We start from the raw sequence: 20,928 nt of genomic DNA, 5'->3' as shown, positions 1-20,928 counted from the left end.
AGTATTAAGTTTATTTTTCTGTACTGGGCATTCGGGGGGCATAGGCAGGCTGGCTATATAACAGGGGCATGGGCTAGCTATATAATGGGGGGCATGAGCTGGATATGAAATGTGGGCAGGGGGCTGGCTGGCTATGTACTGGGGGGCAGGGGGACCAAGGCATTTCCCACCCTAGGCTTATACTCCCAGTTTTTTGTGATAAAATTAGATACCCCGGCCTATATTTAGGTCGGCTTATACTTGAGTATATAGGTAAATATTTAATTATATGGTGGCAACATATTTTGCATCAATTTTTACAACACAGGCAGCAGAGTCCATGAACATTACAATGCAACAAATCAAATAATATACCAGTCAACAGAAGAAAGTGCTAAACTAAAAAAACCTTACATTCTACGAGGAAGGAGATGTAGTAGGGAAGCATGTAGACATAGGCTGATTGAAGATTACTATTGCCCTTTAGTTGTAACTCAAAGTCATTAGAAGACTTATGTTAAAGTTATTACCGTATTTTTTCAGACTATAAGGTGCACAAAAAATCCTTTCATTTTCTCAGAAATCAAAGGCGCGCCTTATAGTTCAGTGCGCCTTATATATGAACCGTACTTACAGACAACAGCTGCCTTGAACTGTGCACAGATCTGCCACCTGCTGGTCATTCATCCTTTTAATCCAGTGCACCTTATATAAGAACCTAGATGTTTTAACAGGCATTTAATTTGGCCAAATAATATGCCTGGGGTGTGGCTAATTTGTTGGATATTGAGAAAGGTACCACAATATGCTGCAGATTTTGTTGTAGTAATTTCTGCTGCTTATCAGTTCAGCAGTGTTGGTTGGACTGTAAGTACATGGATTAATGGAGCAGAAATTTCAAAGATTTTTTTTTCATTTGTTTGGGGGGTATTCACTGAAAAGATAGGATCATATTAGAATAAATAAAAATACAAAGCAACTATTTTTGTTGTAATTTACTTCAGTAAAATCTCAGGGCTGCATATCTGTCACGGCTGTGCGTTACATGAGATCACAAGCACTAGCCTATGAACACAGAAGTACTGCAGGGCCCATATTTACTCATAAATTATTTTTATTAATATCCCTTATATAAAATACAATAGGATATAGCTTGAAATTAGTTGGTGATGTCATACTAGATGGATAATAATTGAATTTCAAAGTGTTCACTGTTCTATAATACCTATTATCTAGATTACAAAAAAAGAAGATTCACTGAATCCTATTCCTTTTAGGGAGAAACTAAATGACACATTCCCCAAGGCCCTGGGTTCAGGACAAGGCTACTGACCCACATACACTCTAATCCCAGACCATGCATTATTAATACACATCAGGACAGCAAGTGGCATGAAGCTGGCAGAGCATATCCTACAGTCGGGATGAATGTCACTACTAATTGCAAATCCTGAATATGGCAGAATACACATAGACCTGACAGCACCAGATTTAATCTGATTAGTTTAACATATTGCTATCCTGTTATGATAATACCTATGAAAGTTTATGACCCTACTGAGTAGACAGAATCTCTCAGACTACATTAATCAATATGTGTAAATTAGAGCCTCACATTAAATGTCCTCTGAAGACACATTGGGGCAGAGTAACTTACAGAAAAAAAAGCTTTATTACTCATAGCAACCATCCACAATACATCTATCTACAGTATAAGGACTACAAGCAATGGAAGCTACAAGGTGATTGGTTGCTATGGGGAAACAGTTTTTTCTTTAACATAGTTCTATAAAGCTTAACATATGAAATGAAGCTTAATGTATAATTAGTATTGTTTCTCAGATTGTTTGTATTGCTTTTGAACCCAATTTTAATTACCTGGCTGCTGTCTTAATACACTCACCGGCCACTTTATTAGGTACACCTGTCCAACTGCTTGTTAACACTTAATTTCTAATCAGCCAATCACATGGCGGCAACTCAGTGCATTTAGGCATGTAGACATGGTCAAGACAATCTCCTGCAGTTCAAACCGAGCATCAGTATGGGGAAGAAACGTGATTTGAGTGCCTTTGAACGTGGCATGGTTGTTGGTGCCAGAAGGGCTGGTCTGAGTATTTCAGAAACTGCTGATCTACTGGGATTTTCACGCACAACCATCTCTAGGGTTTACAGAGAATGGTCCGAAAAAGAAAAAAAAAAGTGAGCGGCAGTTCTGTGGGCGGAAATGCCTTGTTGATGCCAGAGGTCAGAGGAGAATGGGCAGACTGGTTCGAGCTGATAGAAAGGAACAGTGACTCAAATCGCCACCCGTTACAACTAAGGTAGGCAGAAGAGCATCTCTGAACGCACAGTACATCGAACTTTGAGGCAGATGGGCTACAGCAGCAGAAGACCACACCGGGTGCCACTCCTTTCAGCTAAGAACAGGAAACTGAGGCTACAATTTGCACAAGCTTAACGAAATTGGACAGTAGAAGATTGGAAAAACGTTACCTGGTCTGATGAGTCCCGATTTCTGCTGCGACATTTGGATGGTAGGGTCAGAATTTGGCGTCAACAACATGAAAGCATGGTTCCATCCTGCCTTGTATCAACGGTTCAGGCTGGTGGTGGTGTCATGGTGTGGGGAATATTTTCTTGCCACTCTTTGGGCCCCTTGGTACCAATTGAGCATCGTTGCAACGCCACAGCCTACCTGAGTATTGTTGCTGACCATGTCCATCCCTTTATGACCACAATGTACCCAACAACTGATGGCTACTTTCAGCAGGATAATGCGCCATGTCATAAAGCTGGAATCATCTCAGACTGGTTTCTTGAACATGACAATGAGTTCACTGTACTCAAATGGCCTCCACAGTCACCAGATCTCAATCCAATAGAGCATATTTGGGATGTGGTGGAATGGGAGATTCGCATCATGGATGTGCAGCTGACAAATCTGCGGCAACTGTGTGATGCCATCATGTCAATATGGACCAAAATCTCTGAGGAATGCTTCCAGCACCTTGTTGAATCTATGCCACGAAGAATTGAGGCAGTTCTGAAGGCAAAAGGGGGTCCAGCCCGTTACTAGCATGGTGTACCTAATAAAGTGGCCGGTGAGTGTATGTTGCTTCAGAATTGCCTCATAATGTTATTTCCTTATGACACCATCTAATTTGTAAAGGGCACCAGTCCCTCCTGCAGCAAAACAAACCCCCCTCAACCCCTGTGTCTTGCAGTTTGGATGGCGTTCTCAGATTTGCAAGCTTCTCCCTTTTTCCCTTTATGGTAAACCAGTTCCATTTTAGGTTCATCAGACCACAGGACATGTCTCCAAAAATTAAGGTCTTTGTTCCTGTGTGGATTTGTAAAGATTAATCCACATTAATGTTTCTTTTGGAATGGCCTTTCAGCCCATGTTGATAAAGTACTTGTTTCACTGTGGATAATTACACACTCTTACCAGCTTCAGCCAGCACCTTCACGAGGTCTTGAGGTCTTTGGTTGATATGCACATTTTGCACCAAAGCATGTTTCTCTTTTGAACCTATTTCCTTCCTGAGTGGTATGATGGATATTCCCATACTGTGTACAAATGTTTGTACAATGAATTGCACCCAAGAATTAACCAGACTTATACAATTCTGCAATTCTCTTCCTGATATATTGCCAGAAGTCTTTAGACTTTCCCAGGATGTTCCATAATGAACCAGTGTGTTTCAGAAGTGCCTTCAAACTACAAGTGTGTCTCTTATTAGCACAAAATACAGCAATAACAGCTATGTGCTGCACACCTCTCTCGTGGAGCTACAAACAGTCAAAGGTTGATCCAGTAAACCCCAAATTGTAAAGCATAGAAAATAAGTTCTGACCGGAGTTCCTGATTCCCTTGCTTCCGTGTGTCCTTCCTCCAATAGGTCATTCACAAAATAGAGTAGTTCACACACCTCCAGCACAAATTCCTGAATCCTCCGATAAGAATGTACCGCTATTCAGACCAACTTCTCCTCTGACCTCCTCCGTATGCACCAGATTGCTGGAAGAAGTTCACCCGCAGATAGCGTTGTACAGTATTTATTTAGATTAAAAACATACTCACAAATGAGCGACGCCAGCTGTACGTTCTCGCCCGACCCTGGGTTTCGCCCTGTTTGGCTTCTTCTGGAGTGTTGCTAGTGTCAAGTTCCAATTACTCTTTAAACCCAACATATACTCTAATAGTTTAACTTACATTGAGAAACATTTATAAATATCTATTTACAACTTTCGTTCCTATACATATTTAATCTCACTGTCATTTTGTGTACATTATTCTTTATAAAATCAATTCCTCAACCATACGTTGTTTATCCACCCTATTCATTTCATTCATAGACCACAATGCACCATTTTCCATACTAGCCAATCCTAATCCACGGCGGGGAATTCACAACATCCAATCACCAGCCCCGCAGGTGACACACCTATCATCTTACTTGACACCTACAGCGCCCAAATTTCCATATTATAATTTGGGACTTGATGCCTGTGTATCAATCCGACAGTGTGTCTGATTTTGTTTGCATCATATTTTATCATTACAAAGATGTATTAAAAGGATTTAAATATCCGAATTTTATTTTACCCATACGATAGTACATCTAATTCTGTAGGTCTTTCATCTCTCCCTAATGTACAGGGGTAGAGAATACAACTCCACTGCACTGCCATAGTTTGATTCTATTGGACCTTCATCTCTCCCTAATGTACAGGGGTAGAGAATACAGCTCCATTGCACTGCCAAAATTCCAACTCCATGTAAACCTCTGAAGAATACAGAAATATACAGCACATTGATAACCCCATTATCTCAGATCTTGTTAGTGGATAATGTTAAGCCTCTTTTAAAAAACATTTTAGTTCAAAATCTCTATTCAAACCCCCTGGTGTAAGTGTTCCCAATTTGTGTATCCAGAATCCCTCCCTTCTACTTAATATTAATATTTTCACCTTGCCAATGTGCTTTAATTTTCTCTCTTGCCCATAAACGCATCCCATTCAGGTTTGAATTGTGTACTTTCTTAAAATGTGCAGACACACTGTGACTACTCACCCCTTTTCTTATATTGCAACAATGTTCCGCAATTCTCATTTTTAACTTGCGACCTGTTGGGGGGTTGATTTTATCCTCTTCCAGTACCCATTTTATGGTTTCTTTTTCTAAAAGGTGTCTCTAATAACTTTACACTTTGCAAAAAATTTCCTTAAAAAAACTCTGTCATTATTTGGGCATTTGGCAAATATAATTAATCCTAATTGATCTAAATTGGAAAGGTTTATTCTGATTTCATGTCAGATAGTGAGAAAACCATGAAGATGTGTCTTTTAATATAGTGTTTGTAATTTTTTTGTTTCAACCCTAAATAGCAGTTTCTGGTGTGTACTGTATGAGAACAGTTTTGGTCAAGTATTTCAGTTCTGTATGGTTTCTTATTCATAGGTCCACTTGAGGGAGTTTAAGATACAACAGATGTCTATATACAGTAAAGTACTGTTATTGTGAGATTATTTCCCATGAATTTTACAGTCACTTTTATCAGCTTTTATTCATTCAGTCCTCAGCTCATATGCAGGTCACAATCAAATTGTTCTTTCCAAGACATTATCACAGGAAACCAGGTCATATATCCGAAAGTCACATCATCTTGGTGTACAGAATTCTTGAATACAGGACTTGATAAATCCCCCAATCTTTAGAAGCTTCTGATGTAAGGCCTTATATAAGAACCCAGATTCTGCATTTTCCCCACCCATCAGTCCCTCAGCCAATAGCCCTCATCACCCCGGTTAGATATGAACTATATATAACATAGCTCCAGCTGATTTCTACAGCTTAGTCGATTAAATGGCAGTTTATACAGACATAACTGTGAATGTAAAGATATGACCAACCTCCCAAGTTTAAGAGGAATACAACAAGATTACTTCAGAAAAGACACTGCCCTAGGCCAATGATGTTGAGCCTTAAAAATGTATTCTTCCCTGATCTGTCACAGCATTCAATTGTATTTGCAGTAGAAAGGAGGAGAAATTTGTATTATTGTATTTTTATTCTCTCCAGTGTCCCCTGAGCAGGAAGAATCACAGAGACCTGAGCGCCAATGATAGTCCAGCCTCATCCACACCTCTGTGCTCCTGCTGCAGACACAGGCAGCCAAGGATCTGTCACTTTAAAATAGTGATGATCTTGGCATGTCCTGGACGTAATCGGACTGTAGGAGGAGACATTGGGGCAGATTTACTTACCCGGTCCAGTGGCGCGTTCTCAGTGGAGGATTCCATGTCCACTAGGTGTCGCTGCTGCGCTTAATTCCGTCGGAGTTCACTGAAGTTCACCGTCCTACCCTGGGTGCAGGTAAGCGCCTGTCAAGTGACACGGTGGTTTTTTTGTTTTCTTACGGCCATGCCCCTGATTTCCGTCGCGCGCATGCCAGCGCCGATGCACCACAATCCGATCACGTGCGACAAAATCCCGGGGCAATTCAGGGAAAATCAGCGCAAATCGGAAATATTCAGGTAACGCGACGGAAAAAACACGATTTGGACCCTTAGTAAATGACCCCATTGAGTCTTTCCTGGTGAACTATATACTGGGTGGAAGCCTGAGTGCCCACAGAGAGGGCTCCAACGCCATACATTCCCTGGTATTCCAGCACAGTACACCACCCACCTTAATGGGTGGGTAATGCCCTTGATAATGCCCTTTCCCTCTGACACGCCAACATCTATAATGCCCCCTTTCCTGTGGCGCACCCACATTGTAAAATGCTTCCATTATGTATTCGGCACCTTCCCGGTGGCCCCTATTGTATTACACCACCTGTCCAGTAGGACCCCCTCATACTAAAATGCTACACAGGCCGTTGCAATACCAACCATGAACACCAAACTGAAGGAGAACTTTCTGCGTTGATTAGCTTTGCATCATAAGAGATACAGCATAATAACAAGTTATTATTAGTGGTCTTGGTTTCTCTGGACTAGGTAAAACTAGATGGTAAGCTCTGCAGGGTCAGTGACTGAATTCAATGAAAAAGCTAAGAAACCTCCCCCATATCCTAGCTCTACGCATCTGAAAATGCTGTGGTGTCAGCAGGATCCTACTAATAAAACAAGAGACACAGAGCATTTTTAAATTAGTTTAGAAACAATCCAAATATTGTTACATTATTAAAAATAAGGAATTCATTCTTTATTGCCATTACTGAATTAGTTTTTTGCTACACTAGCACAATGCTACCGGTCTGTATCCTTATGACAGTGAATATTGTAACTAAGCTTTATTATACTTCCATCAAGATAATTGACAGCTTGATGCTCTTGGGGAAGTTACTTCTTCATTATAAGGAAATGCATGTATCTCTTTGTGCAGCAGTAATAACACTTGCCCATTCCTGCGCTCTGACCTTTTAAATAATTTTTTAGTCCCTTTTAAAGGGGTATTCCCACGAAGACAAGTAAATGTACTCAGGATAACAAAACAACACATTCTCTAATTCACTTTTATTAACAAAAATAGAGCATTTCACAGATATAATTACAACCTGGCTCTGGCTCTACACAATTTCAATTGCCCACAAACACGACCCTGTAACTTCTGACTTCGGGTTGGGGAAGCCATCTTGGATTTCTGTGTGATGACCGTGGAGCTGAGTTTCTCTGTCTCTGCACTGTAGCTCGGCGCTCTGCAGTCCAGGACGGAGCTCACTCACTGATACACACTGAGACACAATCAAACAGTTCCTGCAGCAGCGTGGGGAGAACTACAAGCTGCAGAAAGCTAAGTTGTTCATCTGGGGACGCACAGCAAGAATGCACAGCCAATGTAGTGTGTTATGGAATAGCAGAGATGTAGTAGAACTGACATTGTGTGTAGTAGGCATCTCATGGATCTCATCATCTCTGATCTGTCTCATCTCTCTCTTTGTATGTGTCAGATACTAGTACTATGTTCAGAAGGTAAATGAAAGTGTACATAAACTTGTACCCTGATAATCTAACCACATTGTAACCCCATAGAACTAGATGGGTCATAACGTGTCTGCTTAGAGAGGCCCCGCCCGCACCCTGGAATTTTGCACTGAGCAGCCTATGAAGTGATAGGAGCTAAAACAGCAATACAACTGATTACATTGTGAAGTAAAGGGTTAAAAATGATCTAGGGGATTGAAATGTGAGAATATGCTTTCATGGGAAAACCCCTTTAATGCACATGATGCAGCATACCACATGGCTAATGCAATTACTGGTAAAAAACATTATAAAAAATAGGTTAGCTTTGTTCCTTGGTCTAAACTAAAATTCAAAGGTAAATTCTCTGATAAAAAAAGGATGAGAGAGAAAGTGCTGCAAGAAAACATGACAATCAGTGCCCATATGCTTTTGATGAATTTTGGCATTAGTAAAGACTATATGTTCGTAACAATAAAGCCCCAACTACAGCATTTTACAATACACATTATCTGAAAGCTTCTATTTCATGAGCTATTAGAGTATTCAATTGTTAACAAGGAACTTTTTCCTTGCTAGGTTTTCTTAGCATTAAGACTAGAGATGAGCGAACATACTCGTCCGAGCTTGATGCTCGATCGAGCATTAGCGTACTCGTAACTGCTCGTTGCTCGGACGAGTATTTCGCCCGCTCGAGAAAATGGCAGCTCCCGTCGTTTTGCTTTTTGGCGGCCAGAAACAGAGCCAATCACAAGCCAGGAGACTCTGCACTCCACCCAGCATGACGTGGTACCCTTACACATAGATAGCAGTGGTTGGCTGGCCAGATCAGGTGACCCTGGGATAGACTAGCCGCTGCCCGCGCTGCTCGGATCATTCTCTGTCTGGATGCCGCTAGGGAGAGAGCTGCTGCTGGTCAGGGAAAGCGTTAGGGTGTTCTATTAGCTTACTGTTAGGCAGGAGTGATTCTAAAAGAACCCAACAGCCCTTCTTAGGGCTACAATAACGTTATAATTTTTTTTTTTTTTTTATTTGCAGCTAGTACCATATTGTGAGGAATTTGCAGGGGGACTTGCTACCGTTGTGTTTAGCTCTTAGTGACACACATATCCACCTCAAACACCAAAGTGGGAAAATTTATTAGGGGTTTGAGTAGAATTAGGCACAGTCTGCCAGTTTCTTTTTATTTTACGTTTATTGTTTTAATAACTCAGTGTCATCTCATCTGGCATAGTAGTGTGCTGTAATACTTGGCTAGAAAATAGCCATAGGAGAATCCAAACGGCTTACTTACGCCTACAGTAGCGTTATATTTATTTGATTTCTGGTTGATCTGCTGGTGGCTGTAGTTGTTGCAGTGCATCTACTAGCAAATTGTGAGCAATTTGGAGTCAGACTTGCGACCACTGTGTTTTAGTGACGCACATATCCATCGCAAAGACCGAAGTGGGAAAATTTATTAGGGCCCGGGGTTGTATTTCAATTAGGCACAGTCTGCCATTTCCTTTTTTATTTTACGTTTATTTTTTTCATAACTCAGCGTCATCTCATCTGGCATAGTAGTGTGCTGTAATACTTGGCTAGAAAATAGCCATAGGAGAATACAAACGGCTTAATTACGCCTACAGTAGCGTTATATATATTTGATTTCTGGTTGATCTGCTGGTGGCTGTAGTTGTTGCAGTGCATCTACTAGTAAATTGTGAGCAATTTGGAGTCAGACTTGCGACCACTGTGTTTTAGTGACGCACATATCCATCGCAAAGACCGAAGTGGGAAAATTTATTAGGGCCCGGGGTTGTATTTCAATTAGGCACAGTCTGCCATTTCCTTTTTTATTTTACGTTTATTTTTTTCAAAACTCAGCGTCATCTCATCTGGCATAGCAGTGTGCTTTCATACTTGGCTATAAAATAGCCATAGCAATAGGATAGCATCGTTTGGTTTTAAAAACTAAAAAACACAAAAAAAAAAAAAAAGTTAAAAAAAAAATTCAAGTTATAACTCTCATTTTCAAAATGTTTAACCCGAGGGCTAGGGGTAGAGGACGAGGGCGGGGACGTGGGCGTCCAACTACTGCAGGGGTCAGAGGCCGTGGTCCTGGGCGGGGTGAGACACCACCTGCTTATGAGGGAGCAGGGGAACGCCGCAGAGCTACACTCCCTAGGTTCATGTCTGAAGTTACTGGGACTCGTGGTAGAGCACTGTTGAGGCCAGAACAGTGCGAACAGGTGATGTCGTGGATTGCCGACAATGCTTCGAGCAATTTGTCCACCAGTCAGTCTTCCACGCAGTCCACCCATGTCACCGAAATCGGCACTCCTCCAGCTCCTGCACCTCAGCCTCCTCCCCCCCAGTCTGCCCCCTCCCAGCAAAATTTGCCATTTGAACCGTCATACTCTGAGGAACTGTTTTCTGGACCCTTCCCACAGTCACAAACCACTTGTCCGGTTGCTGATGAGCAATTTTCCGATGCCCAGGTTTTCCACCAGTCGCAGTCTGTGGGTGATGATGACCTTGTTGATGTACTGGAAGAAGTGTGTAAAGAGGTGTCCGACGATGAGGAGACACGGTTGTCAGACAGTGGGGAAGTTGTTGTCAGGGCAGGAAGTCCGAGGGGGGAGCAGACTGAGGGATCGGAGGATGATGAGGTGACAGACCCAAGCTGGGTTGAGAGGCCGGGTGAACACAGTGCTTCTGAGACGGAGGAGAGTCCTCGACCAGAACAGGTTGGAAGAGGCAGTGGTGGGGCCAGACGGAGAGGCAGGGCCAGAGCTGGTGCATCAGCGCCGAATGTATCAACTAGTGAAGCTCCCGTGGCGAGGGCTCCTGCGGCGAGGGCTAGATTTTCAGAAGTCTGGAGGTTCTTTAAGGAAACACCGGATGACCGACGGACTGTGGTGTGCCACATTTGCCAAACCAGGATCAGCAGGGGTTCCACCACTACTAGCTTAACTACCACCAGTATGCGCAGGCATATGAATGCTAAACACCCCACTCAGTGGCAACAAGCGCGTTCACCTCCGGCCGTGCACACCACTGCTCCATCCCCTGTGTCAGCTGATAGTCAGCCCCCTGCCCAGGACCCTGCCACAAAAACCCCATCGTCGCCTCCACGATCCTCCACAGCATCCACCAGCGTTCAGCTCTCCATACCCCAGACGCTGGAGCGGAAACGCAAATATAGTGCAACCCACCCGCACGCCCAAGCCCTTAATGTGCACATCTCCAGATTGCTAAGCCTGGAGATGCTGCCCTATAGGCTAGTAGAGACCGAGGCCTTTCGCAGCCTCATGGCGGCGGCCGCCCCTCGGTATTCGGTCCCCAGCCGCCACTACTTTTCCCGATGTGCCGTCCCAGCCCTGCACCAGCACGTGTCAGACAACATAATCCGTGCCCTGACCAACGCCGTTTCTGACAAGGTCCACCTGACCACGGACACGTGGACGAGTGCTGCCGGGCAGGGCCACTATATATCTCTGACGGCACATTGGGTTAACTTGGTGGAGGCTGGGACCGAGTGTGACCCTGCGGCTGGTCATATACTGCCGACGCCGAGGATTGCGGGGCCTACCTCGGTCCAGGTGTTTGAGGCCTACTATGCCTCCTCCTCCTCCCACCCCTCCTCCACCTCCTCCTCCGAACGACCATCCGTGGGCATGGCGCCATCAGTCGGTAGCTCTAGGCACAGCAGCAGTGCCGTCACTAAGCGACAGCAGGCGGTGCTCAAACTGCTGAGCCTAGGCGATAAAAGGCACACCGCCCAAGAACTATTACAGGGCATCACGGCGCAGACTGATCTGTGGCTGGCACCGCTGAACCTGAAGCCAGGCATGGTTGTGTGTGACAACGGCCGTAACCTGGTGGCGGCTCTGCAACTCGGCAGACTGACACATGTGCCATGCCTGGCCCATGTGTTAAATCTGATAGTTCAGCGTTTCCTCAAGACATACCCCAATCTGTCTAATTTGCTCACGAAGGTGCGCCGCATCTGTGCGCATTTCAGGAAGTCCAGCACAGATGCTGCCACTCTCAGGGCAGCGTAGCGCCGCCTCCAACTGCCCGCTCACCGACTGTTGTGCGACGTGCCCACGAGGTGGAATTCAACACTGACCATGTTATCCAGAGTTTACCAGCAGCGCCGAGCGATTGTAGACTGCCAGATGTCAACTTCCACCAGAACTGGTAGTCAGGTCAGTCAGCTTCCTCAAGTCTACAATGAGGAGTGGACGTGGATGTCTGATATCTGTCAGGTGCTGAGTAACTTTGAGGAGTCAACACAGATGGTCAGTGGCGATGCCGCCATCATCAGCCTCACCATCCCGCTGCTTGGCCTGTTGAAAAACTCTCTGGTCAGCATGAAGTCGGAAGCTTTGCGCTCCTCACAAGAGACGGGGGAAGAAGATTCCCTTGTTGATAGCCAAAGCACCCTTAGGTCTGTTTCTCTGCGCATATCGGAGGAGGTGGAGGAGGAAGAGGAGGAGAATGTTGGCGAGACACAAGAGGGGACCATTGTTCAGTCCTTCACTGTTGAGCGTGTATGGGCAGAAGAAGAGGAATTGGAGGAGTTGGAGGAGGAGGAAATGGACAGTCAGGCCAGTGAGGGGAGCGAATTCTTACGCGTTGGTACTCTGGCGCATATGGCAGATTTCATGCTAGGCTGCCTATCCCGTGACCCTCGCGTTCAAAGAATTTATTCCAGCACCGATTACTGGGTGTTCACTCTCCTGGACCCACGGTACAAGCAAAATCTTTCCACTCTCATCCCTGGAGAGGAAAGGAGTATGAGAATGCATGAATACCAGCAGGCCCTGGTGCACAAGCTGAAACAGTATTTCCCTTCTGACAGCGCTAGCGGCAGAGTGTGTAGTTCTGCGGGACAAGTAGCGAGGGAGAGTAGGCGAGCAGGCAGCTTGTCCAGCACTGGCAAGGGTACGCTTTACAAGGCTTTTGCCAGCTTTATGTCACCCCAGCAAGACACTGTCACCTGTCCCCAGTCTCGGCAGAGTAGGGCTGATCTTTACAGAAAGATGGTGAGGGAGTACGTAGCTGACCATACCATCGTCCTAAATGATCACACAGCTCCCTACAACTACTGGGTTTCAAAGCTGGACATGTGGCACGAACTGGCGCTGTACGCCTTGGAGGTTCTTGCCTGCCCTGCCGCTAGCGTCTTGTCCGAGCGGGTTTTCAGTGCAGCTGGTGGCATCATCACCGATAAGCGTACACGCCTGTCGACTGACAGCGCTGACAGGCTGACGCTTATCAAGATGAATAAAGCATGGATTTCTCCTAATTTCCAATCTCCAGCAGGTGAAGGAAGCTCAACCTGAATAATTTATCCACTCCTCCTCCTCCTCATTTTCCTCCTTCTCCTGCTCTTTGTACAGTAAAGCAGAGGAAACTGGCTATTTTTTGACAGGGCCCACTGGCTCTACCTATAGTACTTTATGCATTTAATTTTTCTGGAGGGCCACCGACCCGGTCCTCTGTTTTAAACAATTTTTGGGAGTGCCACATACAGGCACTCAATCTATTCCATTTTTCTGGAGGGCCACCTACCTGCTCCTCTGGTTTGAAAACTTTTTTGCACTGCCACATACAGGCACTATCCAAATTAAATTGTCTCCATAGCAGCCTCCACACGTTGTCTCCATTGCTTCCTCCAAAAGTCGTCCATATAGCTGCCTCCATACATCGTCCCTTTATCAAACGAGGTGTGTCAGGCAGAAATTTGGGTTGTTTTCATGGATTCCACATCAAAGTTGTTAACTTTGTCGCCACCCAGCTGTGTTATCCACAAAATATACTGGCAAACTTTTATCATTTACCAATATTATTTCAGCGCTTCTTGCGCTTCTGTTTACATTCCCCTCACCCGCCATATCCTAAACTTATAAGAACGCTACTACACTTGATCTTATACAAAAGGTTCTTAGAAGTGCTGTTTGGGGAGAAGCCTAGAGACACGGGCTTGGATTGGCGAAAGCTCGCCTGGCAGCGGAGCGCCAGCTCCATGCCAAGATCCAACTAACATAGTTTTAACTGCAGCACCTTTAATCTACTACTAGTTCACTGCCTCCATACATGGTCCCCTTATCAAACGAGCTTTGTCAGGCAGAATTTTGGGTTGTTTTCATGGCTTCCACAACAATCTTGTTAACTTTGTCGCCACCCTGCTGTGTTATCCACAAAATATACTGGCAAACTTTTATCATTTACCAATATTATTTCAGCGCTTCTTGCGCATCAGTTTACATTCCCCTCACCCGCCATATCCCAAACTTATAAGAACGCTACTACACTTAACTTGGTGCACGCTGGGACCGAGTCTGACCCTGGGGCTGGTGATATACTGCCGACGCAGAGGATGCGGGGCCTACCTCGGTCCAGGTCTCAAAGGCCTACTATACCTCCTCCTCCTCATTACCATCCGTGGCCATGGCGCCATCAGTCGGTAGCTCTAGGCACAGCAGCAGTGCCGTCGCTAAGCGACAGCAGGCGGTGCTCAAACTGCTGAGCCTAGCCGATAAAAGGCACACCGCCCAAGAGCTATTACAGGGCATTCCACATCAAACTTGTTAACTTTCTCGCCACCCTGCTGTGTAATCCAGAAAAGATACTGGCAAACTTTTATCATTTACCGATATTATTTCAGCGCTTCTTGCGCATCTGTTTACATTCCCCTCTCTCGCCATATCCCAAACTTATAAGAACGCTACTACACTTGATCTTATACAAAAGGTTCTTAGAAGTGCTTTTTGGGGAGTAGCCTAGAGACAGGGGCTTGGATTGGCGAAAGCTCGCCTGGAAGCGGAGCGCCAGCTCCATCCCAAGATGCAACTAACATAGTTTTAAGTGCAGCACCTTTAATCTACTACTAGTTCACTGCCTCCATAATAATAATAATAATAATAATCTTTATTTATATAGCGCCATCATATTCCGTAGCGCTTTACAAATCATAGGAAACAAATACAAATGTAATGTAACAGAGCACAACATTTGTATGGAACAACAGGAGTGAGGTCCCTGCTCGCCAGAGCTTACGGTTTATGAAGATGATGGGGTAACACGAGGTAAAAGAATTTTTAATGGTCAAGCCATTCTTCTTAGGGAATAGAACAAAATATAATAAATGGAATTGCTGTCGCTTGAACCACTCAGCCGTCACCAGGTCCAGGGTGAATGGGACTGCATAGAAGTCTGGTGCCTGTTGGTTGATGGATAACAGATGGGAGGACGACACAGGACGGGTTAGTAGAAGAGTTAAAACTTCATGCAGTTAATGAGTGTTATAGGCTTGCCTAAAGAAATGGGTTTTAAGAGCACGTTTGAAACTTTGGAGGTTAGGTATTAGTCTGATAGTCCGGGGCAGAGCATTCCATAGAATTGGTGCAGCTCTAGAGAAGTCTTGGAGACGCGAGTGGGAGGTCCGCACTAGGGTAGAGGTTGATCTAAGATCACTGGCGGATCTAAGAGCACGGGTTGGGCGATAGACTGAGATAAGAGAGGAGAGGTAGGGGGGTGCAGCATTATACAGAGCTTTATGGATGAGGGTTATTATTTTAAACTGTATTCGAAAGGAGACTGGCAGCCAGAGCAGCGTCTGGCATGAACTGTAGGCATACATGGTCCCCTTATCAAACGAGCTGTGTCAGGCAGAATTTTGGGTTGTTTTCATGGCTTCCACAACAAACTTGTTAACTTTGTCGCCACCCTGCTGTGTAATCCACAAAATATACTGGCAAACTTTTATCATTTACCAATATTATTTCAGCGCTTCTTGCGCATCTGTTTCCATTCCCCTCACCCGCCATATCCTAAACTTATAAGAACGCTATTACACTTGATCTTATACAAAAGGTTCTTAAAAGTGCTGTTTGGGGAGTAGCCTAGAGACAGGGGCTTGGATTGGCGAAAGCTCGCCTGGCAGCGGAGCGCCAGCTCCATGCCAAGATCCAACTAACATAGTTTTAACTGCAGCACCTTTAATCTACTACTAGTTCACTGCCTCCATACATGGTCCCCTTATCAAATGAGCTGTGTCAGGCAGAATTTTGGGTTGTTTTCATGGCTTCCATGTTAACTTTGTCGCCACCCTGCTGTGTAATCCACAAAATATACTGGCAAACTTTTATCATGTACCGATATTATTTGAGCGCTTCTTGCTCACCTCCTTTGGTTCCTCTCTGCCACCCATTGGTTTGAAGCCTGAGTCCATTTAGGGTATGTCGCCATGCCACTCTCTAGCCTGCCGCTGCTGCCGCTGCCTCTGCATGAAGTCCCCTATAGTGTCAGGGTCAATTATTGGATGTTTTAGATGCTATCTAGCTTCATTCTGTCACTCTGTCATGGCCATGCTGTTGCCCATAATTTTGGCATAATGGTGCGATTAAGCAGCCTCAGAGGCATCCATGCATGCTGCCCCTGCTGTTTCCTGTCCATTTCCGTGGTGTTTCCATCCTTTTCTGAGGTTCCCAGGTGTTTGGCCAAGCTTCCCTGTGCAGAGCCTTGGTCCCCTTGAAAAATGCTCGAGTCTCCCATTGACTTCAATGGGGCTCGTTACTCGAAACGAGCACTCGAGCATCGGGAAAAGTTCGTCTCGAATAACGAGTACCCGAGCATTTTAGTGCTCGCTCATCTCTAATTAAGACCTATTCACACATACATTTGCTCTCTTCCTCTGCTATCAGGGATTATCACACACACTCACCCTTTTCTTTCTGTATTATTTTTTTCACATCCTTGGACCACTGAGAACATTTTATAGAGCCTGTTCTATTTTTCCCCCACTTTTGCGGCTCATAGATGACTATAGAAATATATGATGTGACTGCTGCGACCCGACTGATCTTGAGAATGGACCCCCAGCAATTTGAGGACTGGGATCCTGATCTCACTAATGGGTAGAGAAGGAGGGTCCCACTGTAGCATTCAATAGTACTGGTATGTCAGAAATTGCAGAGAACATCACTCTGCTAGAAGCGTAACCAGCACTCTCTAAGAGAGTGAGTCAAGTGCTCTGCAATTTTCAACACTGCTATATTATTGAATGAACGTATGCTCTACCCACTAGTGAGGACAGTGCCCTACCTCCCCAGATTGCTGGGAATCCCAGTAACGTGACTCTTTACCGATCAGGATGTTATTACTGCTACTGTGGATAAGGGGTGACTTGCTAACTTGGTAAAACCCGTTTAAATATTAAATTGTTGAAGGTGCCACATAGGTGATCTGTGGGTGGCCAATTTGAAGTAGCCTTGACTCACCAGTGTGCTGTGCTATACCTGAATGCTATAAACTGCTCTGTTCAACACCAGGCCATACATGTTGGATAGTGGGCACTAATAGGGTAGCTGCGGTGTTGAAGATGATCTGCTTTAAAAACCACACAGAAAACCTGCATAAATTGTTGCAGATTTTCCGCATGAAACCATCATTCGTGAAAACGCAGACCAATTCTTAAGTACTTTCTGGAATTCTTTTGTGCCTAAATTCTTTAAAAAGTTGAGTAGGTTGGTAAAGTCACAAAAAAGTTGCACAAAATGGGCAGTCAGATAACCGATACAACTACAGTGATAAATTCCCCCCACATACACCAAGTGCTGCTGGCCTAAAAATTGTTACCAATATTACATAAAATCGTGTTAGACTAGCAGCCTAATAGTATGTGCTTATTGAATACAGTCCCTGGACACCAAGTGGGGGGTATAATCCATACACTTTGTATAATGTTACTTATTCTATTTCATAGCCTCATGAGGGAGATGAAGGCTGCTATTCTTATTGACCCAAATCACACTAATTAATGAAATTTATGGGAAACATCATACTTCTGGGTATAAGGTTTGATCTGCCCCCATCTCTGTGTGATTTACTGCCCCCCAACCATTAATCTGTGACAGCAGAGGGTGATCTTTGGCCTTTTCCTTTATCACCATGTTCCTCCTGCTTTTCCCAAATTGAATTTCATTTAATCAGACTGGACCAGTCACAGAAACAATTGGCTGGTGTGGTGGTTTCTAACCCCAAGGGGCTTTGGCCTCTTATTAGTGATGGGTTATTAATTTCAGTGCCAGTGGCAGGTGCTGGCTTCTATTTAATTAGCCGCGTAGATACATCTGAAAGCAAAGAGTGAGGATATGTGTATCAGAGAGACCCTGTCTGCCCCTCGCTATCCTTTGTTAGCAGTCACTTTCTTCTATCCTTACCCCCACCGGATAATTGACGATAAGAATTGCAGACCACAAGCTGCGTCCGCATGCTACCAAGTGTCTCGGTGTTCCCAAACAAGGGTAAAAAAATAATAGTTTAGCCAAATCTGTAGTACAAATATTTGCTGCCTCAAATACCTCCCAAAATAGAATTTATTTTAAATATCTGCAAATTTTAAAAACTATTTTGTCTATTATGAAATTTTACAGTAAACTAAGGCCTATTTCTTTTAGATCTGATGTACACAGATGTACTTTTCCATATTGTTTTGGATGCCCCATCCCTACCACAAATCACTGAAAAAAAGTAGAATAAAAAAAAAAAAACTTTAATAATTTATAGGCCATGTAGAGGTGGAAAAAAAATCTGTTGATGTTCAGGAAAAAATGTTTTTAAGACTCGTTGACAAAAAAAACCCTACAAACAAATTTATACTATATTACTCTTCAGGGTTATATGAATTTAGGGGTTGTAAAAAGTTAGCAAATTATTCCCCATATGGCGGATAATAAACTGATAGGTCCCACATGGATCAGGAGAATGGAGCCCCAGCTACTTGGAGAACTGTGGTGGAACAGCAGGATGAACATGCGCCAATTAAGTCATTTTGGAGGGTTGGAATTTGGCAAGCACAGCGCTCCAGAATCTCCAATACTTGCTTTTGAGTGGGAACCAGCTTGATGTAGAATGAGGCGTCAGTGAGGGTAACAGATGGATACATGGCATCGAACCTGGTCAGGGACCAACATATTCATTTTTTTGTTAGACAGGTTATTAGGTTGATATGTCTTTATTAAACAACAGGTTTGATGCTCTTTAGGCCAAAATTGATAAGGTCATATTCAGTCTGTAAAAATGATTGTCATATACTGTATGGTGTCTGGCGTTATTATTTCTCTATACTGTAATCATATTTTGAGAACAAAGCTGATGTTCTGTGGGGAGGCAGGGACCGCTAGCATCATCATATCTAGGTCCTGGAGAAATCATGATATAAGGCCCGGTAACATTGTAGATTATCATCCTGAAAATTGACATCCACTAACCCCATTGCATTTTGCATAAAGCACAAGGCGAGATAAGTGCAATATAACGCCACAAGCAACAGTCCACGTGTTGTTGTTTGTGGCCCAGCTGACGTGTGGGTAAGCGTCATTCACCCTGCCCGGCCGTAAAAGGACATGCTCTGTATTTTGCTGCGACACATAGCGGTCTCACCAAACCATGCAGGATTAAAATCAATAGGGAGCATGAGTTGGCCACAATTCATATTCATAGTCATGGTGCCTAATCCCATTTTCTTCTCATTCAGATCAGTGCAGTTTTGTGCTCGACTTTTCTAAATGCAAGTTCCATGTAGTTAATAATGGCACCAGTTACTGCCATTGGCTTTACTTAGTTTTCCATAGTTCTTTCTTAGCAATGGATTTCCATCTAAAAAGGGTTTATCATAATATTTTCAATAGTCTGAATTCACAATTCTCAATTTTCATTTAGTATGTCTGAACCAACATCTCTGGAAAGTACTGTATATACTCGAGTATAAGCCGACCCAAGTATAAGCCGAGGCCCCTAATTTTACCACAAAAACCTAGTAAAACATATATATTATTTACTCGAGTATAAGCCGAGTTTGGGGTTTTTTGTGCTGAAAAACTAGGCTTATACTCAAGTATATATGGTATATAATTACTGGCTTTTAACAAAAGGCCAATTTCCTTTCTAGAATGTTGTATTTGATTTAGCAAAAAAAATAAATAAATAAAGGGGGTTGCTATATTTTTCATATATATACATTGAGCAACTCCACTAATAGACACGTCCGATAAATCTCCCCCCATGTCGGAGACCAGAACTGTTCTAGTTGCCTACTTGGCAACCAGCGCTCAGCTTCCATTTTCCCACAGCTGAAGAAAAAATGAAAGCTGAGCTCTGATTGAGGTAAAACTGTTCTAGTTGTCCATGCAGACCAGACACTTCTGATAAATCTCCCCCATGGTTCGTTTAATTAAAAGCTGGTTCTATATACTGTGTAAAACTAACTACCGTAAAGGGCAAAAATAGCCATTTATCGCTAATCAGTGGTGGTGGTTTTCCTTGAAAACCCCTGTAACACACACTTTGTAATAGTGTCTTTAGAATAAGGAATGAATTACTCCAATATACAACATGCGTATCTGTATACTTCCCACAGCAATGTGCCTTTCCAATCGTCATATTAGAGAAAAGTAGCTCCAAAAAAATGTATGAAAAATTACTCAAGACTTGACAGCAAAGAAATCAGAAAATCTGATTCATTTGAAGGGAAAGTTCTAATAATCCTAGTGCGGGATTACCGTAATAGTAAAAACATGGACATATACTACCAATTAAATAAGAGCTTGACAATAGGTAAATAGGATCCCGCTTCTGCACTCAATAGTCTTTAATGTCTAATTTAGTAACTTGGGAGTCAGATCCCAGGGGTGTACTAATCTGCCTCATCAGTGACAGTTCAGATACTAATTTGCCAGCTTTTCATATGTCACAGCTAATTAAGTCTTCTTCCTATTTCACCAGTTTTTAAGTGCAGCTTCTCCTCTTCTCATTCCATCTGTTACACTTCTCTTCTTAGGATAGTATAGGATTCAATGTACTCCAAGATGACCAAGAAAAGGATGTAAGCCTGCATCAAAGTAATGGAAAGACTAGAATAAACCGCACTGTGCTGCATCTAGTGTTACTGCCCAAGGCTAAATTCACACTAACGTACCG

This window comes from Engystomops pustulosus, chromosome 9 (assembly GCF_040894005.1).
Source record: "Engystomops pustulosus chromosome 9, aEngPut4.maternal, whole genome shotgun sequence".
Classification (NCBI taxonomy): Eukaryota; Metazoa; Chordata; class Amphibia; order Anura; family Leptodactylidae; genus Engystomops; species Engystomops pustulosus.
The sequence above is the reverse complement of the archived record's forward strand: the minus strand, read 5'-3'. Positions refer to the sequence as shown.